Genomic DNA, 14,345 nt, shown 5'->3' with positions numbered 1-14,345 from the left:
TCGTATTTTAGTTATTTTAGTTTCTGAACGCTGGCTTTTGTTTTCTCGTTATATTTCCCGTACGCCTTTTGCTAATTTTGTACACGAATAACATTGTTTCAACTTACAAGAATTAAATAGTTTTATAATTGTGTCGCTTTTTATTTTTCTTAAACAATAACTAAATATTTTTCAGAACTATCAAGAATGAAAACAAATGTTAATGCTCAAAACGCTTCCTAGATGGCGCTAGTTGTCACTAAAGTGACAAGTAACGACTTATTCGAGCTTATTATTTTCTTATTAAGATACTATTAAAAAACAGAAGCTTATAATTGAAATACAAGTTATTCAAGTTGAAAAAATCTAGTAGGTATTATTTTTTTTCGTTTTTTTATTTAAATTAAATTTTGACGTTTATTTTGTAAATTGCTGTTTTTCGGTGTAGAATAAATGAGACCTAAACAATATAGTTCTTTTCTCTAAAATACAACAGAATGATTGTTTTGCACACACATACAGCCGTCGATTCATAAGTTTTGTTCGAATGGAGACACGCGAAAAGATCAAAACTTTATGTCTAGTTTGTAATTGTTTAGAGATTTAAATGATAATGTACATTTTCTTAGTCTAGCTAAAAACATTTCAACTAAGCCAATCTAACTTAGACAAGTTGTAGAACTTAATAAAAGTAAAGAAACTTGTAGCAATAATATACTTATTTTTTATGCAGAACACTTAAATTGTCAATTACCTTCTTACTTTAATGAAAATAAAGTATAAGAGATAAAAATATAAATGCAAAAATGTGCAAATTTAAGTAAATTGAAGCCGTTTAATGTTTAAACGTTTTTAACTTGTTCGCTCGCCAAAGGCCTTCAAAGTCAAAAGTCGAGTTGTAAATTATGACGTAATAGCGAATGTTGGCAACTGTTGAGGAGCTCTCGTCTTCTGCTTGGTGCGGGGGTGCTGGGGGGTGCGGGGGTGCGGGCGGGGGGTGCGTTATGTCTTGCAATCTAACTTTGGCTCGTTGTCGCGCCGTTAGTGTTGCCAGTAGCGAGAAATTTTCACTACGCTCGGGAATAAATAGTAAGGGCTTCGGAGTTCAGAGGTCATCACTGAGAAAGTTTTAATGAATTGGTATGTACGGTGTTTTTGTTTCGTTCATTTCGGACCGGCACGGGAGCGGGAGCCGGAGGTCGTTGCATCTTTGATGAGTTGCGCCAAGAAAATGCCTAAAGATAATTGGGATTTTGTACCTTCTTCCAAGAAATCGTGTTATGAAATTAAAGCAATTCTAGAAATTAGAAAACATTGCGATTAAATATTAAACATTTTAAGCAAACCTTCTCTTCTCGCTCTTTTGTTTTTTTTTTTTAAATTTTAAACTAAAATTACTTTTTTCAAGCATTTTTGTACGGCTTATAAGGTCATTTAACAACTGTAACTTGCACAAAGCATAGTATACATGTTTTGTATCGAGGTCGCGGCCGCAACAAGCCCCTACCCCGCTCCACTCGATTACCGGATCATTAGAGGGCCTCAGGGCCGCTGGGACTTGTTCTCACACACACTATAACCAAACTAAGTCTGAGAATATTAGTTATGTTATCATGTTTTAAATGGATTAAATAAAAATATAAAACATGTTAATGAATCGCAAGGTTACTCGTCATGGGGATTAAGCGAGAGAAAATTTTCCCTTTCATAAATGATTCACTAAAATACCAGGATCTAAGCTAAAGATGACTAACACATAGGAGGTAAACAAGTCGAAAATTATTGTCAAACAACAACCTTATGCATGGGTTGGGTTGTCAACTAGTCTATTTAAGAGTACAGCTTGATTGATGAAAATCTGTAACCATTAAAAAAAATAAAATTCTCTTAGAATCATCCTTATGTGTAAGTTATGTAAATAAAAAAACAATCAAATATATTAAATAATACCTGTTTGTCCGGTAGGAGACATTTATTAATAACGCATTACCGATATCAGATAAATACTAATTTGTATCCGAACAGTCATAAATACAAATTATTTATTGACTACATTTTAAATAGAAAAATGTCTTTGGACAACACATTAGTAATATTATATAATGCACCTGGATATTTCCAAAGTGTAATACGGTCGTTATCGAAGCTATTAAAAGTCAGTTTATAGCATTGACCACCGCACTGGGAGATTTAATCGATTTCTCGGAGCAATACATTCTACGCGACCGCTCCCGATGACAGATAGCGACGAAATGCCTTAAAAATTTTAAATTTGGAACGTGCGTGCGCACGCGCAGCCCCTCGCCCTAACGAGCAGGTGAGGCGCTATCGCAGCGCCGCGTCTACTTAGCGTCGCGAATGGGAAGCGATATAATTAGCAGACATATTTTTATTCTGCAAAGTCGAAGTCGACTGCGGTCAATTGATAAAACAAATTAAGCCAGCCAGCTATTACTGTTGTGTGCAAACAGCCCGCGCCGACATTTTGCAATACATCATATTTGTCGATTATATTCATTTGCTAATTTTATTATACTCGTAACTCCTGTTCATTATACACTAATATATTTTTATTATTCATTTCAATTTTATGGCTTATTTGGACTATTGATGTCATTAATTTTAGATGACATATCGTAGACTGTTTAACAATTTTACGACTAGCCTCAGGGCCTGGTCTGTTATCATAAACATAGTTGTTAAAAATAATAGCTAAGCTTTTATATATTTAAGTAGTGTTGTTAGCGTAAGGAGATGCAGCGATAGTGCAGAGGTCTCGGCGGCACATTCCTCTGCCCTCTGTCCTCGGAGTCCTGTCATCTAGCTCGGCGTTTGTGGACACAAAGCGAGGACGCAAATAAAAAGTGCACTGCAAAAAATGTTCACCGCCCGCCGCCCGCCGTTGCGATATCTGCTCGCGATCCCTTCGCAAATATTGTAACAGAAGTATCGAAGAGTTTTTATTGTTCCGACGTTAATTAGGTGAGATTATTTCCGTGTCCCATAATATTTGTGCCAAATAAATACAAGCTAAGACGCTATAAAATGAGACATGATGACTATTTCAATACCGTCTTTAAACATTTACATCTCTTATAACCCCACTTAGGTTACTGAATACTAGACTGTTACGATCATTATTCTTCCATATTCTAATTCTGTGTATACGTAGTAGTGGTTAATTAATTACTTAATAACGACGATTGCAATTAATAGAGAGAAATTGATATAAAAAGCATAATATTTAATTAAACAATAAGTATATCTCGATGCGACTCTGCGCATGTCGTATGCGTGTGGCGGCGGCGGGGGCAGTAGAGCACCGGACTCCGCAGCCGCGTAAATCTACATCAACACGGTGTCACCTCCTTTTGCTCTCATTCACTTAGGTCCTGCGTACCTCCTCCCACAACCCGCGCTCCTCTCGTGCCCTGCGACCCGCTTAATAAAGTACCAAGACTGAATTATAATACAATGACTTGTGTGAGTATTATTTAAAGTAACTCAATATAGACATGAGTAGACTGTTGTTATACTGGTGTTGTTTTTTGCTATATTAATAGCTAGTTATAGCTGACGCTAACGTTGTTGTCATGAATGGCTTATAATGAGCTAACTACGACTTTAGTAAAAATATTAGCTTAAAGTTGGTCACTAAGTGTGACTAGCGGTGCAGGTGAGCTCCGCCGCTGTTGTCACAATAAAACTAGTACTGGACAGGTGCCGTATTGTCGCCGGTTAGTGGCGCGACGCTAACTTATCATTTATGTACTTGCTTTAAACGTCACTTCGTTAAAATACCGGATAATTATATCGTCAAGCATTTTGTGTTTAAACGGGTAGGCGTTGTGAATGAATTTTAAAAGTAATTTTAGTCTCACATGGACGTATAGAAACTAAGAAGTGTTAAATAATCCAGTATTATATTTCAAAAATTCCTGCACCTCACTAAGAAAATCAGCTCATTCACTAATCGTGGGTTTCTGAGACCAAGATCCCCTTTAAATATATATTGGTATCTTTGTTTTGTCAAAGATAATGGCAGTTGTGATATTTTTTATACATTTTGGTTTTAAAAGCCAACGGTAAATCAGTTCAGTTGTATGTAAAATTACAGGTATGGTTAAGGGCAATTAGAATCGCGGCTACAAATTGAGCTATCACAACATCTCATGTGGATTTGGTTGCAGCGAGTTTAGTGTAGTGTAGTGGAGGGCGCAGCGTAGCGAATGGTCGCTGATTTCGCAGCGCTCGTGAAAATAACCTGTCAACGCGTCAACCTCACCGCCCGTACTGATGTGCAGGGCTGCAACACTCATGCAAGGAAAATATTTTGTTTTGTAACTAATTTTTTTATTAATATCTTAAGATTAAAGAGAGAAAGAAATTATCAATGTATGTAATAATTTTGACTCGTCACAAATATCGACATACGCAGAGGCTATCACTTAGACATTTTTAAATGCTTAAGTTTTAATATAATGCCGATAGTTATTATTATTTTGATATTTACTTTTCATTGTTATCTACATGTCAAAATGAATTTGTAATTGTATTTTAACAATAATAATATACTTGGCAACCCTAGCGCGGGCGCGGCTGAAAGCGGCGTGACAGTTCCATATCGCGTCACTGTCAATCTCTCTATTTAAATTTAGAATGCCGCTGTTTGACAGGTGCCGTCAGCTGAGTTTGACGCTTTGTGTCAGTGGTGATGAGCAACGCGCAAACTGACTGCTGCCGATAACTGGCGATAGAGGGCGATTGTTTGCGACTGAATGTAGGCTGCAGATGTTGTTTTATGTCGAAGTCAGGAAATCTCACGTCAAAATAATGCCACCAACGACGATGACCTACTAAATTGAAATCATATTTTTGTTTTTACAATTTGATTCACATGACAACTATTGTAACTTTTTTCAAGGACTTATTTCCTATGAAAACATTCCGAGAAAATATATTTTTCCTAATGCACCTTTTAATTTAATCATTTTAAAAATCCAAGTGGGCCGCTTGAGTATTAATTTCAATCAATCGATCTCAAAATATGTTATAGTTTGAACATATAATTGCTTGTGTTGCAGTGCGGGACTGCCGGCGGTTATTTGCATAATAATGTACTAACTTTTGCATGTCCGTTTTTATCAATACCACGAAGATGAAGTCGTAAATATTGTTTTATTGTGGGGGTGATGTCGCAAGGAACTACTTACAGCACTCGATTATTGTATGCTTTTTAATCGAGCGAGCGGCGAGCACATTTCATACATTTCTCATAATTTTAATTATGTCAGTTAACTTTTATTGTTACAAGGAACGCAATTAAAAGGGAATTTATAACCGCGGTATATTTATACGGACGTCTTAGTATGAGTACTTTTAGCTGCATGTTTTTATAATTAGACTTATCTTTGGAATATTATTTATTTACGTCCTTTCACGCGTTCAAATGTTCCGCCGACATTTCTACGTCATGTTCGTTTTACGGAAATGATATCATTATAACTTTCTACTCAGATAAGCGTTGCCATGGTAACGGAAAAAAAGCACTCTAGCATATTATTTACCGTAGGTTTCTGACACAAAAATCTCTGCATGAAACATACCATTCCTGTCATTATATTTGATAAAACAGATATAACAATATATTTTGAGCTCAGAAACTCACGGTTAATCGAATTTTATGTAATTAATGATTTTCCACATGTAAGGCAATGACGATGACGAAATGTATTTCTTTTAAAAAGTCGTCAGTGATAATGGCGTGTATGTCAAGCTAAACAAGAGATATGAACGTACTGAGTATTTTAAAACGGTTTTTAAATATTTCAAGCAGTATTTTCACAGGACACGTCTGATTCTAGATTAGGTGCCTAAAATACGAGCGAGCTAATTCCTTCATGGGCACTATTCCAAAGCGACCGGTGCCGTCCAGTTACCATGATCTCCGCGTTAGTAAGATTTAAGTCAAAAGGTAGTTCGTTGTTTTCTGGTACGGCTAAGGTTTTTACTATTTAAATACATGTGTGGGGAACATGCCGCCTCGCCTTAACCTTCTGCGCTCTTTGTAAGAAGTCATCTGCTTCAAGTGAACTTTTGTTATCACTAGTTGTTGATAGTTGCTTTTAACTATAATATAACCGTTAATTTTCTAACAGTTTTAACCATATTATTTTACTAGTATATTGCGTGTTGTTACTCCTATTGCAATTATTTTTACCTGTACTTAAGGCATTTTTATGTTAAAAAGTCTGATGTGACTGAGCATTTCCGTGAAGGAATAAAAATAAAATTTATATTTACAATAAAATTCTCATTAACCACGGCTATTAGCATAGCAGGTGCAAAAACCTTTACTAACCCGAGCGCGCGAATAACTCGTACTCCCTTATTCCACTGGTGGTCACGTACCTTGTTCCAATCGTAGCTGCGACCGCGCCAGTGCTAATGCATATTTACCCACAATTGCAATAGCAATAGCGGTCTCGTACCGACAGACTTGCGTCGTTTGGTGGAATAGCGGTTTTAACGTTGTACTCGTTGTCCGCGCGACAGCAACGCTGTGGCTGTCAGTCACATGTCAGCGTGGAACGGAAATTATTATGATGTTTTTGCTGCGCCGGAGCACGCAAATCAGAATGGTCATAGATAAAGCGGAGTAGATGTGATATGATGTGTTACGTAGAAACGTAAGCAATTTGCAAACATGTTACTGAGCAATGTAAAAGAAATTTTCTCACGTACTAATGTATGCAAAAATGCATAACGAAATGATAGTCACATGTAAACCCAAAGACTGTTTTCCTTAATATGGGAATCTTGATGTGATATCTGTCCGAAAAATACCAGAAGTAATTAATAGGTTCCAAAACCCTCAGGATAAATTCTCAACCAATAAATGAGTGTTAACAGTAACTAGGCCTAGTCTAGTCTTTGACCGCAGAAGCGATATGCGTCTCACGTACTGAGGGGTGGCAAAGCCGAACCATTAGCATATTAATTATCGAATCCCCGACCAGATAGTCATGTAGTCATGAGGCTCGCGTGACTGCGCGGTGGCGGCGGCTAGCGTCTTGTGCCGCAACAGCCCGGTCTTGGGGAAATTAAGTCACTACCTGATGCACCGACAGGCTAATCAATTTAAGTCATGTTGCAACGGCGAGGGTTGCGTTAAAAAATACGTGTTGCTCGCCAATCGATAGCGAAAAGGTTAAACTGAAAAGTTATTGTTAAACTAATGATTCGTGGAAACAAATGATAAACATGTTCATTTTTATTACATTTATTTGCGTAAAGTGGAGTTTATCATTAAAAGTGGTATTTTTATTTATTTAATTCTTTGCACTGTATAACTCACTGTTATCTAAACGGTCATGTATTTAAAAAAATATTCATTTATACAATTTTAAATTGGCTAGATTAATTTTAAATTACTTTTACATGATTCGTTAATTCCCATTTTTTACTTGTATTTCACGGTTCTTTATACTTATTGTATAAAATAATTAAAGACATGTGATCAAACCGATTAGAACAGGAGTCGCAGCTCGCAGCAACAAGCAGCAGGAGCCGGAGCGGCAGCAATCTCCTGCCCGCTATAAATTACATGTACTCGCTACTCGGCGGCCGTGTACACTGCAGGATACTCAGGGCGTCGTAGCCGCGCGCGTCATCTGATACCGCGCACACCGCTCGGTCGTGTGTGCATTGTTTTACACGGTACGGCCTAACAAGAAATACCAAAAATCTTAGCTAGGAATAAAATTAATAAAAATCGAAAAAAACATTGGTATCTACATAGTAGAAATCAAACCCTATCATATATTAACAAGAGTAGTGCTTAACTCCTACGCAACCGAGCTCTGTTAAAGTTTAATTTTATATATTACACACATATTTCGCTTTAATTTTATAAAATATCGTTAAATGAAGTAAACAGTAGGAAATAACAGATAACATAAAACTATTTGAGCCGTCATTGTAGGAATGTTTAAATATATAATGGATGGACGTATAATGGAGCTGCGGCCATAGGTTTAGATCCGAGTAGAACGGGGCTTGCGCCAGCGCCCCTAGCGGCCGCAGCCTGTCCGCTGCCGGCTTGCATTCTTCTGCGCACTCGCCAGTGATTGATGGCTCCGTGTAGCTATGATCTTACACCACAAGTTATGAGGAATATTGACCTGACGTCGTGTTAATTAATAGCTAGGAATTTAATGTTAATACTTCAATCTATACAAAATAACAGGTAATCTTGTTTATTATGGTAGAAATATTGCAAACAAAATGTTGTCTAAAAATACATGTTTAGCTACAGAACAAATATCGAGGAACAGCGTAGCGCTTGCGCATGAGCACTTCAACACGCATAGAATTCAAAACTCTGTCTATGGTTTTAATGGTTCTGTTTATTGATAATTTTAGAAATGGTTGATTTAGTATTTTACTGTTTGTACTCTGCCAACGTTCAATATCAATTTATCCTTCTATGTATATCAGACAAATTTTAACTTAGGGCTCCAAACCAATTTGCAATAGTGGTGTACGCTTTCCAATTTCCGATATCTTGTTTCTAATTATCTCGCTGCGTCGCGTCAATTAGCTGCAGCGTAATTACCGCTGGTAACAGATGACTGCCGCCTATCAATCCTGCCCACCCCCCGCTCCCTGCCTTCCCCCGCACCCGTGCCTTGCGCCCGCGCAGCTGCCGGCTTGATACTTACAACAATTTCCTTTATAACGTACCTTTTCATAGTAATGAGAGTATTATCTCACGTCTTATTTTGTCTTGCTGGAATTCAAAAAAGAAGGAAGGAGATAGCGGAAAGGTAGAACGAACGAAAACAAACGTATTTGAAATTAAAAGCGTTATGTTGACATGCGGTAATGTTTCTGGAATCAAATGACCCATACCGGCTCAATCGCGCCGCCCTGTTCCGACCTTTACTTTACTCCTAGCTGCTTAAACACGCACCTGTTAACTATAAGACCACACAACGAACAAAACACGAACACCCTGCGCTAACTATCGTTAATAATGATAATATTTAAAAAAAAATGCCATTACATTGTATCTGTAATTACCACAAATTGTCAGTCAAAGATTATTTTTTGTGCGAATCATTAACTACGTTAATTTCAATTAAATTATGTACATGGATAAATTCTTGGGTATTTATAATTTAACACAAGAGGTCATTAACCTAGCGAGTTGAAAATAATCCTGATTTATATTTAACACGATTTTCACAAATTAGATACACAAGTGGTTGTATGTTAACTTGCTAGATAATACAATTGTATGTGAAAATATAATAATGGCATTTTAATTACGCGATGCAGAAAGCAAATAAAAAAATTGCTGCCAACAGATGACTGGGCGCGCATAAATCGTAGGCGATGCTTTTGACAAGCGTGAGAAGACTTGAAGTCCAGTCTTGGATAGAAAGCGTAGTATCTCTCCTTAAAGTATTTAACACATAAGCTGTTACGTTACCAAGTGGAAATGCCCCTTAAGAGCGCAGTCAGCGAGGTGTAACCGCGCGACTTAGGAATTCTTGATCATTTCCCTGTCAATCAAATGTGCATTTTTTGCAATCTGTTGTGTGGAAGAGATGCTAGTGGTATAATTACTGGTTTTATTTTATTGACACGGAAATATGCTTCAGATTGATTTTAAATACATATTATTATATCGATAGTTTTTTGTTGATATTTGAAGCATAATATGTTAAGTTGTCATTGACTTACTATGTTCCTTTATTAGCCAACTTATAAATGTTAATATTCTATTAATGAATATTATTTATGTGTTTAGTCGTCGAACAAAATCTCAATAGAATGAGTTGTTAGATGCAGTGTGCCGGAATGCGGAGGGAGGCGGGGGTCCCAGCCATCGCGGGGAGGAGGGGCACAGTTCACAGCCCTCTTATTGTTTTCCGATAGTCATTTTAACGTTTTGAGTCTTTCTCCTTGAGCTTATACAATTTTGATTCTCGCTTTTGTTCGGGAATCATTGGAGGCAACCTTAAACCCCTTTAATTACATCGAGACTTAATCTCTTATGAAGAAAATATAGTGATGGCAACTCTAGAAGTTGTCTTAATGAGTCGCGTTTACACGACAGCGTCCTCTACTGACAAGCGAGTGTAAAGTTCAATCTGTTGCGTTGTCAGAATGTATCGGACGATACATCTGACTACTTTGCTTGGTAGATTATTACATTAATTACAATAAACATTGAAGTAAGTTTTACACCAACGACCTTTGACAGGAAATATTGGAAGGACAAAAAATGTTTTTTACTACTTACTAGAGGTCAATTATTGTTCGAAATTCGGATATTCGAGATCGTAATCAAAGTTTTTTTTATTAATAACAGCTCTATGAATTTATTCTGCGCAATAACTTTAAGTGTGTTTTTACGTTCATAAGTTTGCACAATTTGCTTAAAAAGAGGTACAAAGATTATGTTTCACATATTAATACATACATATATGTAGATAGATATATGTTAATGATAATCAGCATCTACATGCTGTGATAATGATGCATCTGTATACGTATTTATAGCGAAAGATTCTTTAATTGTTCCCGGTTTACTTGAGGTTGCCCTACCCATGTTAGATACTGTTAGGCGCAGGTGGTGGTTCGCGGCTGCGAGTAATTAATAGGCGATCGTCGCGCAGATTGATGTGATCGCAGTGAGGTCGGCCGTGCGTACGGTGGGCGCAACAGGTACCATGCTGGACTTGTAGTCACGTACTAACGCGGTCAACTTTTATATATATATATATATATATATATATATATATATGCTTAAAGAAAATTATATGCTGTTTTCTTATTTTTCGGAAGTGAATAAACTTATGCAATTTAAGTCCTCCGCCTACAAATCCTGACCTGAAGCAGCGCTAGGAAGCCAGCTAGTTCCATAACTCGTGTGATCTACATACAGCTGTAAAATGTAAGACGAATTTTGAGTTGTACCGATGGAGTGGATACCACGTAGATAGTCGGGCGGATGCAAACCAATAAATACATCGGTTGAGGGCCCCGGCCGTGAATAAACATGAGCCCGCTGCCTCCCGCGCCGCCCGCCGCGCCGCCTGCCGCCCGATACAAGTACAACAATTTGGACGCTTTGTTATAAAAGTGCGGTCTCAGGATATTACCGCTCCAAAGAGTGCCCGCGCCAAACTCTATTATATTATACTACCCTTTGTTTATACGTAGCTAGAAGTTTCTGTGTTTGTTTATAGATAGATGGTATGAATTTTCGAACCTATTTTAAGTATTAAAACATTTAATACATCGTGCACATTATGTACCAAGGGATAATGAGGAAAATAGAACGAGGAGAAAAGGATAAACTCATTTTCATCAGAGAATCATCAAGATATTCGGTATCAGTAAAATGAGGTGTAACAACAAGATTATTGGTTATTGAATTCGTAAATTTACATGTCTACGTGTGTTGCGACTGTCAATTATTGATGGGTTGCATAAAAAATCATGTAAAATGTCTCCGCTCGAGAACAGTACCGAACGCAAGCTGTTAACACTACCTTCTCCTCAGTATTGGACGTATGTAAGCGTAAGGGGTTATTTAATTTAATACATAAACGTATAAAATAAGAATTTAATTTGAAAAAGTGCTGATATTTTCTTTATTCGGAAGTGTAGGAGGCGCTGGCATCGCAGACAGGCCTCACTCAATATCGGATATTGTTCTTGCAAATGAGTATTTATGTCATCGTTTGTATAAAATGTGCTCGGACGAGTTTTTCCTGGTATCGCGCCGCCGCCGACCTTGTTTATTGATGAAACTCTTTGGGGTGTTTTCTTTCTCGTCGAATTTCTTGCTCGTAGAATTTCTTCTTCGTCTGAATCATGCCGAAGGCATAGAGAAGTGCGCCCAACGACCGCAAGCGTTTATGGAAGTCGCATTCAATTAGACATTTCCAATTCTTACTGACGCCCTACGGTAATAATATATTATGAAGATTGGCTCTCATCTTCCAATGCTTTTGTTTCTGCTTGTACGTACATTTCCTAAGGGTTGTGAAATTTTAAATGATGTTTAGATTAATGAACACAATATCTTGGCAATTAACTAATACATAAGTCCACTCTCAGGGGGACTCACACAGCCTTAACCAAATCCTGCTTGGTTTTCAATATACGTTGTTCTTTTGATTTTCCTTGTCAATGTATCAACTAGTTTAAAGACAACTTCCATACACATAACAGTAATGACCGGCTGTCGGTGATCTGAGCAGTACTAAAAACTTGTCAAAGTTTGCGAATCCCGCCAAGTTTTATCATTTGCAAACGACTAGGAACACGGCGTCACATTATGCAGGCACGCCGCTTGTCATAAAATCACAAATGGCATCGCCGTATGATTATCAACCGGACCCAGTATAGGGTAGAGGCGATAGCGGGCCCCGCGCCGCTCTCTAACATCACTATGCGTTGAATACATTCAATCTTATTATTTTCGGTTGTCATAGAAGACAGTAATTTTCGTAATCTAATGAAAGATGTTTACTGACTTAGGCATACGATTTGTTGATCTTATTTTTATTAACCTTACTTTTGATTTAAAATCACAACGCATTTTCGCCATGGTGCAAACGTAATATGAAATGTTTACATAAAAAAAGACTTTAAAGTATGTATTTTATATCTATAGTTTATCTGCACCTTAAATGGTGCTAAAAAAGGGAAACCTAATAATAAAAACAACAAACGACGTAAAGATAATGTTTATCTTTTAGGATATGACAAAATTTTAATTAATTATTTGCATAAATTATTGCAGCGAGGTGCGTTATCTGAAGCGCGACCCGCTAGCGCCTGTGGCCGGCGCCCGCGCAGCGCCGCCGACTGCTGTGAACAAAGATGGCGGATTTACATAAAAACTGTTTAATCGTAACTCGAGAGCGGCTATCGCGATCTGAACATATTACCATAAATTAATCCAATAAGGGATTGAGGCGATCAATTTATCTACATTACTGCGCGGCCGCAGCGGATAAGGGCGCTGATATAAAAGTGGAGCGAGCGGCGGCGGGCGCGCGCCTGCAACTCGCCACGAGTTATCGCTTCCATTAGAACTTTACATCTCGGGACGGTATTAAAGGTTTTATTTGGTAATTTAGTAGGTAACGCCTATTGACGGACGACAATTATAACTTGTGCATCAAGACGCGACGGTACCGCGAGTTATGTGCGGCCTTCGGGAGGCGTCGCATTGGCAATAAATGCGGCGAAGTGACGGCCATCTTCGGCGCGATGAAGGCTCACAATTAATAAGATGTTTCAGTTTAATGATACCTGTCCCCGCGACTAATGTGCCGGGTCCTGTTGATGCGGTGACGATGACCTCTTTATCCGATACTCAAAACATTAAATTTCGACATGGACACCACAGTTCAGCTCTCATTGCGAATATGACGCGACGCACCTTTCAATTGTTTTATAACAAAAGGTTTTTTATATTTTAGAAATCAGAATATAGGTAAATAGCAATACGACTCCATTTTGTAAGCTACGAAAGCTCTATTTTTTGAATAGTTATTTTGAAAGTTTATATATTTATTAATGTTTATACAAGTGTTACAAAGTTACATTGATAGCGTTAGTGTTGACTTGATATCTTATCTTCCGGAGACTTTACAATGTTAACATTTTCTGATACAGATTATTACACTTTAGAAAAAGCATTTATTGTATAATCAGATTAAACACTATTTATAATCTTTTAAATTGTTTTGGATTTTTAGAATATTGAGAAAATTCATATTGCTGGACATTACTACGTACGGTGATAAGATGAAATTTGTTTATTATGTATTTCCTATAGTAATTTGTAGAAAAACGAGTGTTATTTGGAGTCGACTGGCGGCGTCTGCGTTAAAACTGTCGATAGCGTAAATATTCTAATCATCTTCTATTCATGATAAGAATCTGGTCGGCAGTTTGACTGCCTTGTTGAACGGCCTCACTTACCTATCTCAAAGACACGTGATATTTTGTATAATTAATTTATCTCTACATCTATCTACGTGTTAGCTTATGAATACGGTACAAAATAAATTTTATTTTTACATGTGTTGTTTCTAAAATTAATTCGATGCTCTCTTTTTTCAAATTAATTTCGAAAATATAGTTTTATTATTAATAAATTACTTAGTTTATTATCATAACTTTATAGAGATATCGATTTCAAAATTATTAAAAAAATATTTCTTAGAACTTTGACCTCACCTTAGATATTTTCCTACGTTTAAATTCCGTTGCACAGCTCTCGACCATACCACTTTTATAACGAAAGTTAAAGCAAGTACCTGAGTACAAGC

The sequence above is a fragment of the Papilio xuthus genome, unplaced genomic scaffold (genome assembly GCF_000836235.2).
Source record: "Papilio xuthus unplaced genomic scaffold, Pxut_1.1 DF824888.1, whole genome shotgun sequence".
Classification (NCBI taxonomy): domain Eukaryota; kingdom Metazoa; phylum Arthropoda; class Insecta; order Lepidoptera; family Papilionidae; genus Papilio; species Papilio xuthus.
Note: the sequence above shows the minus strand (reverse complement) of the source record.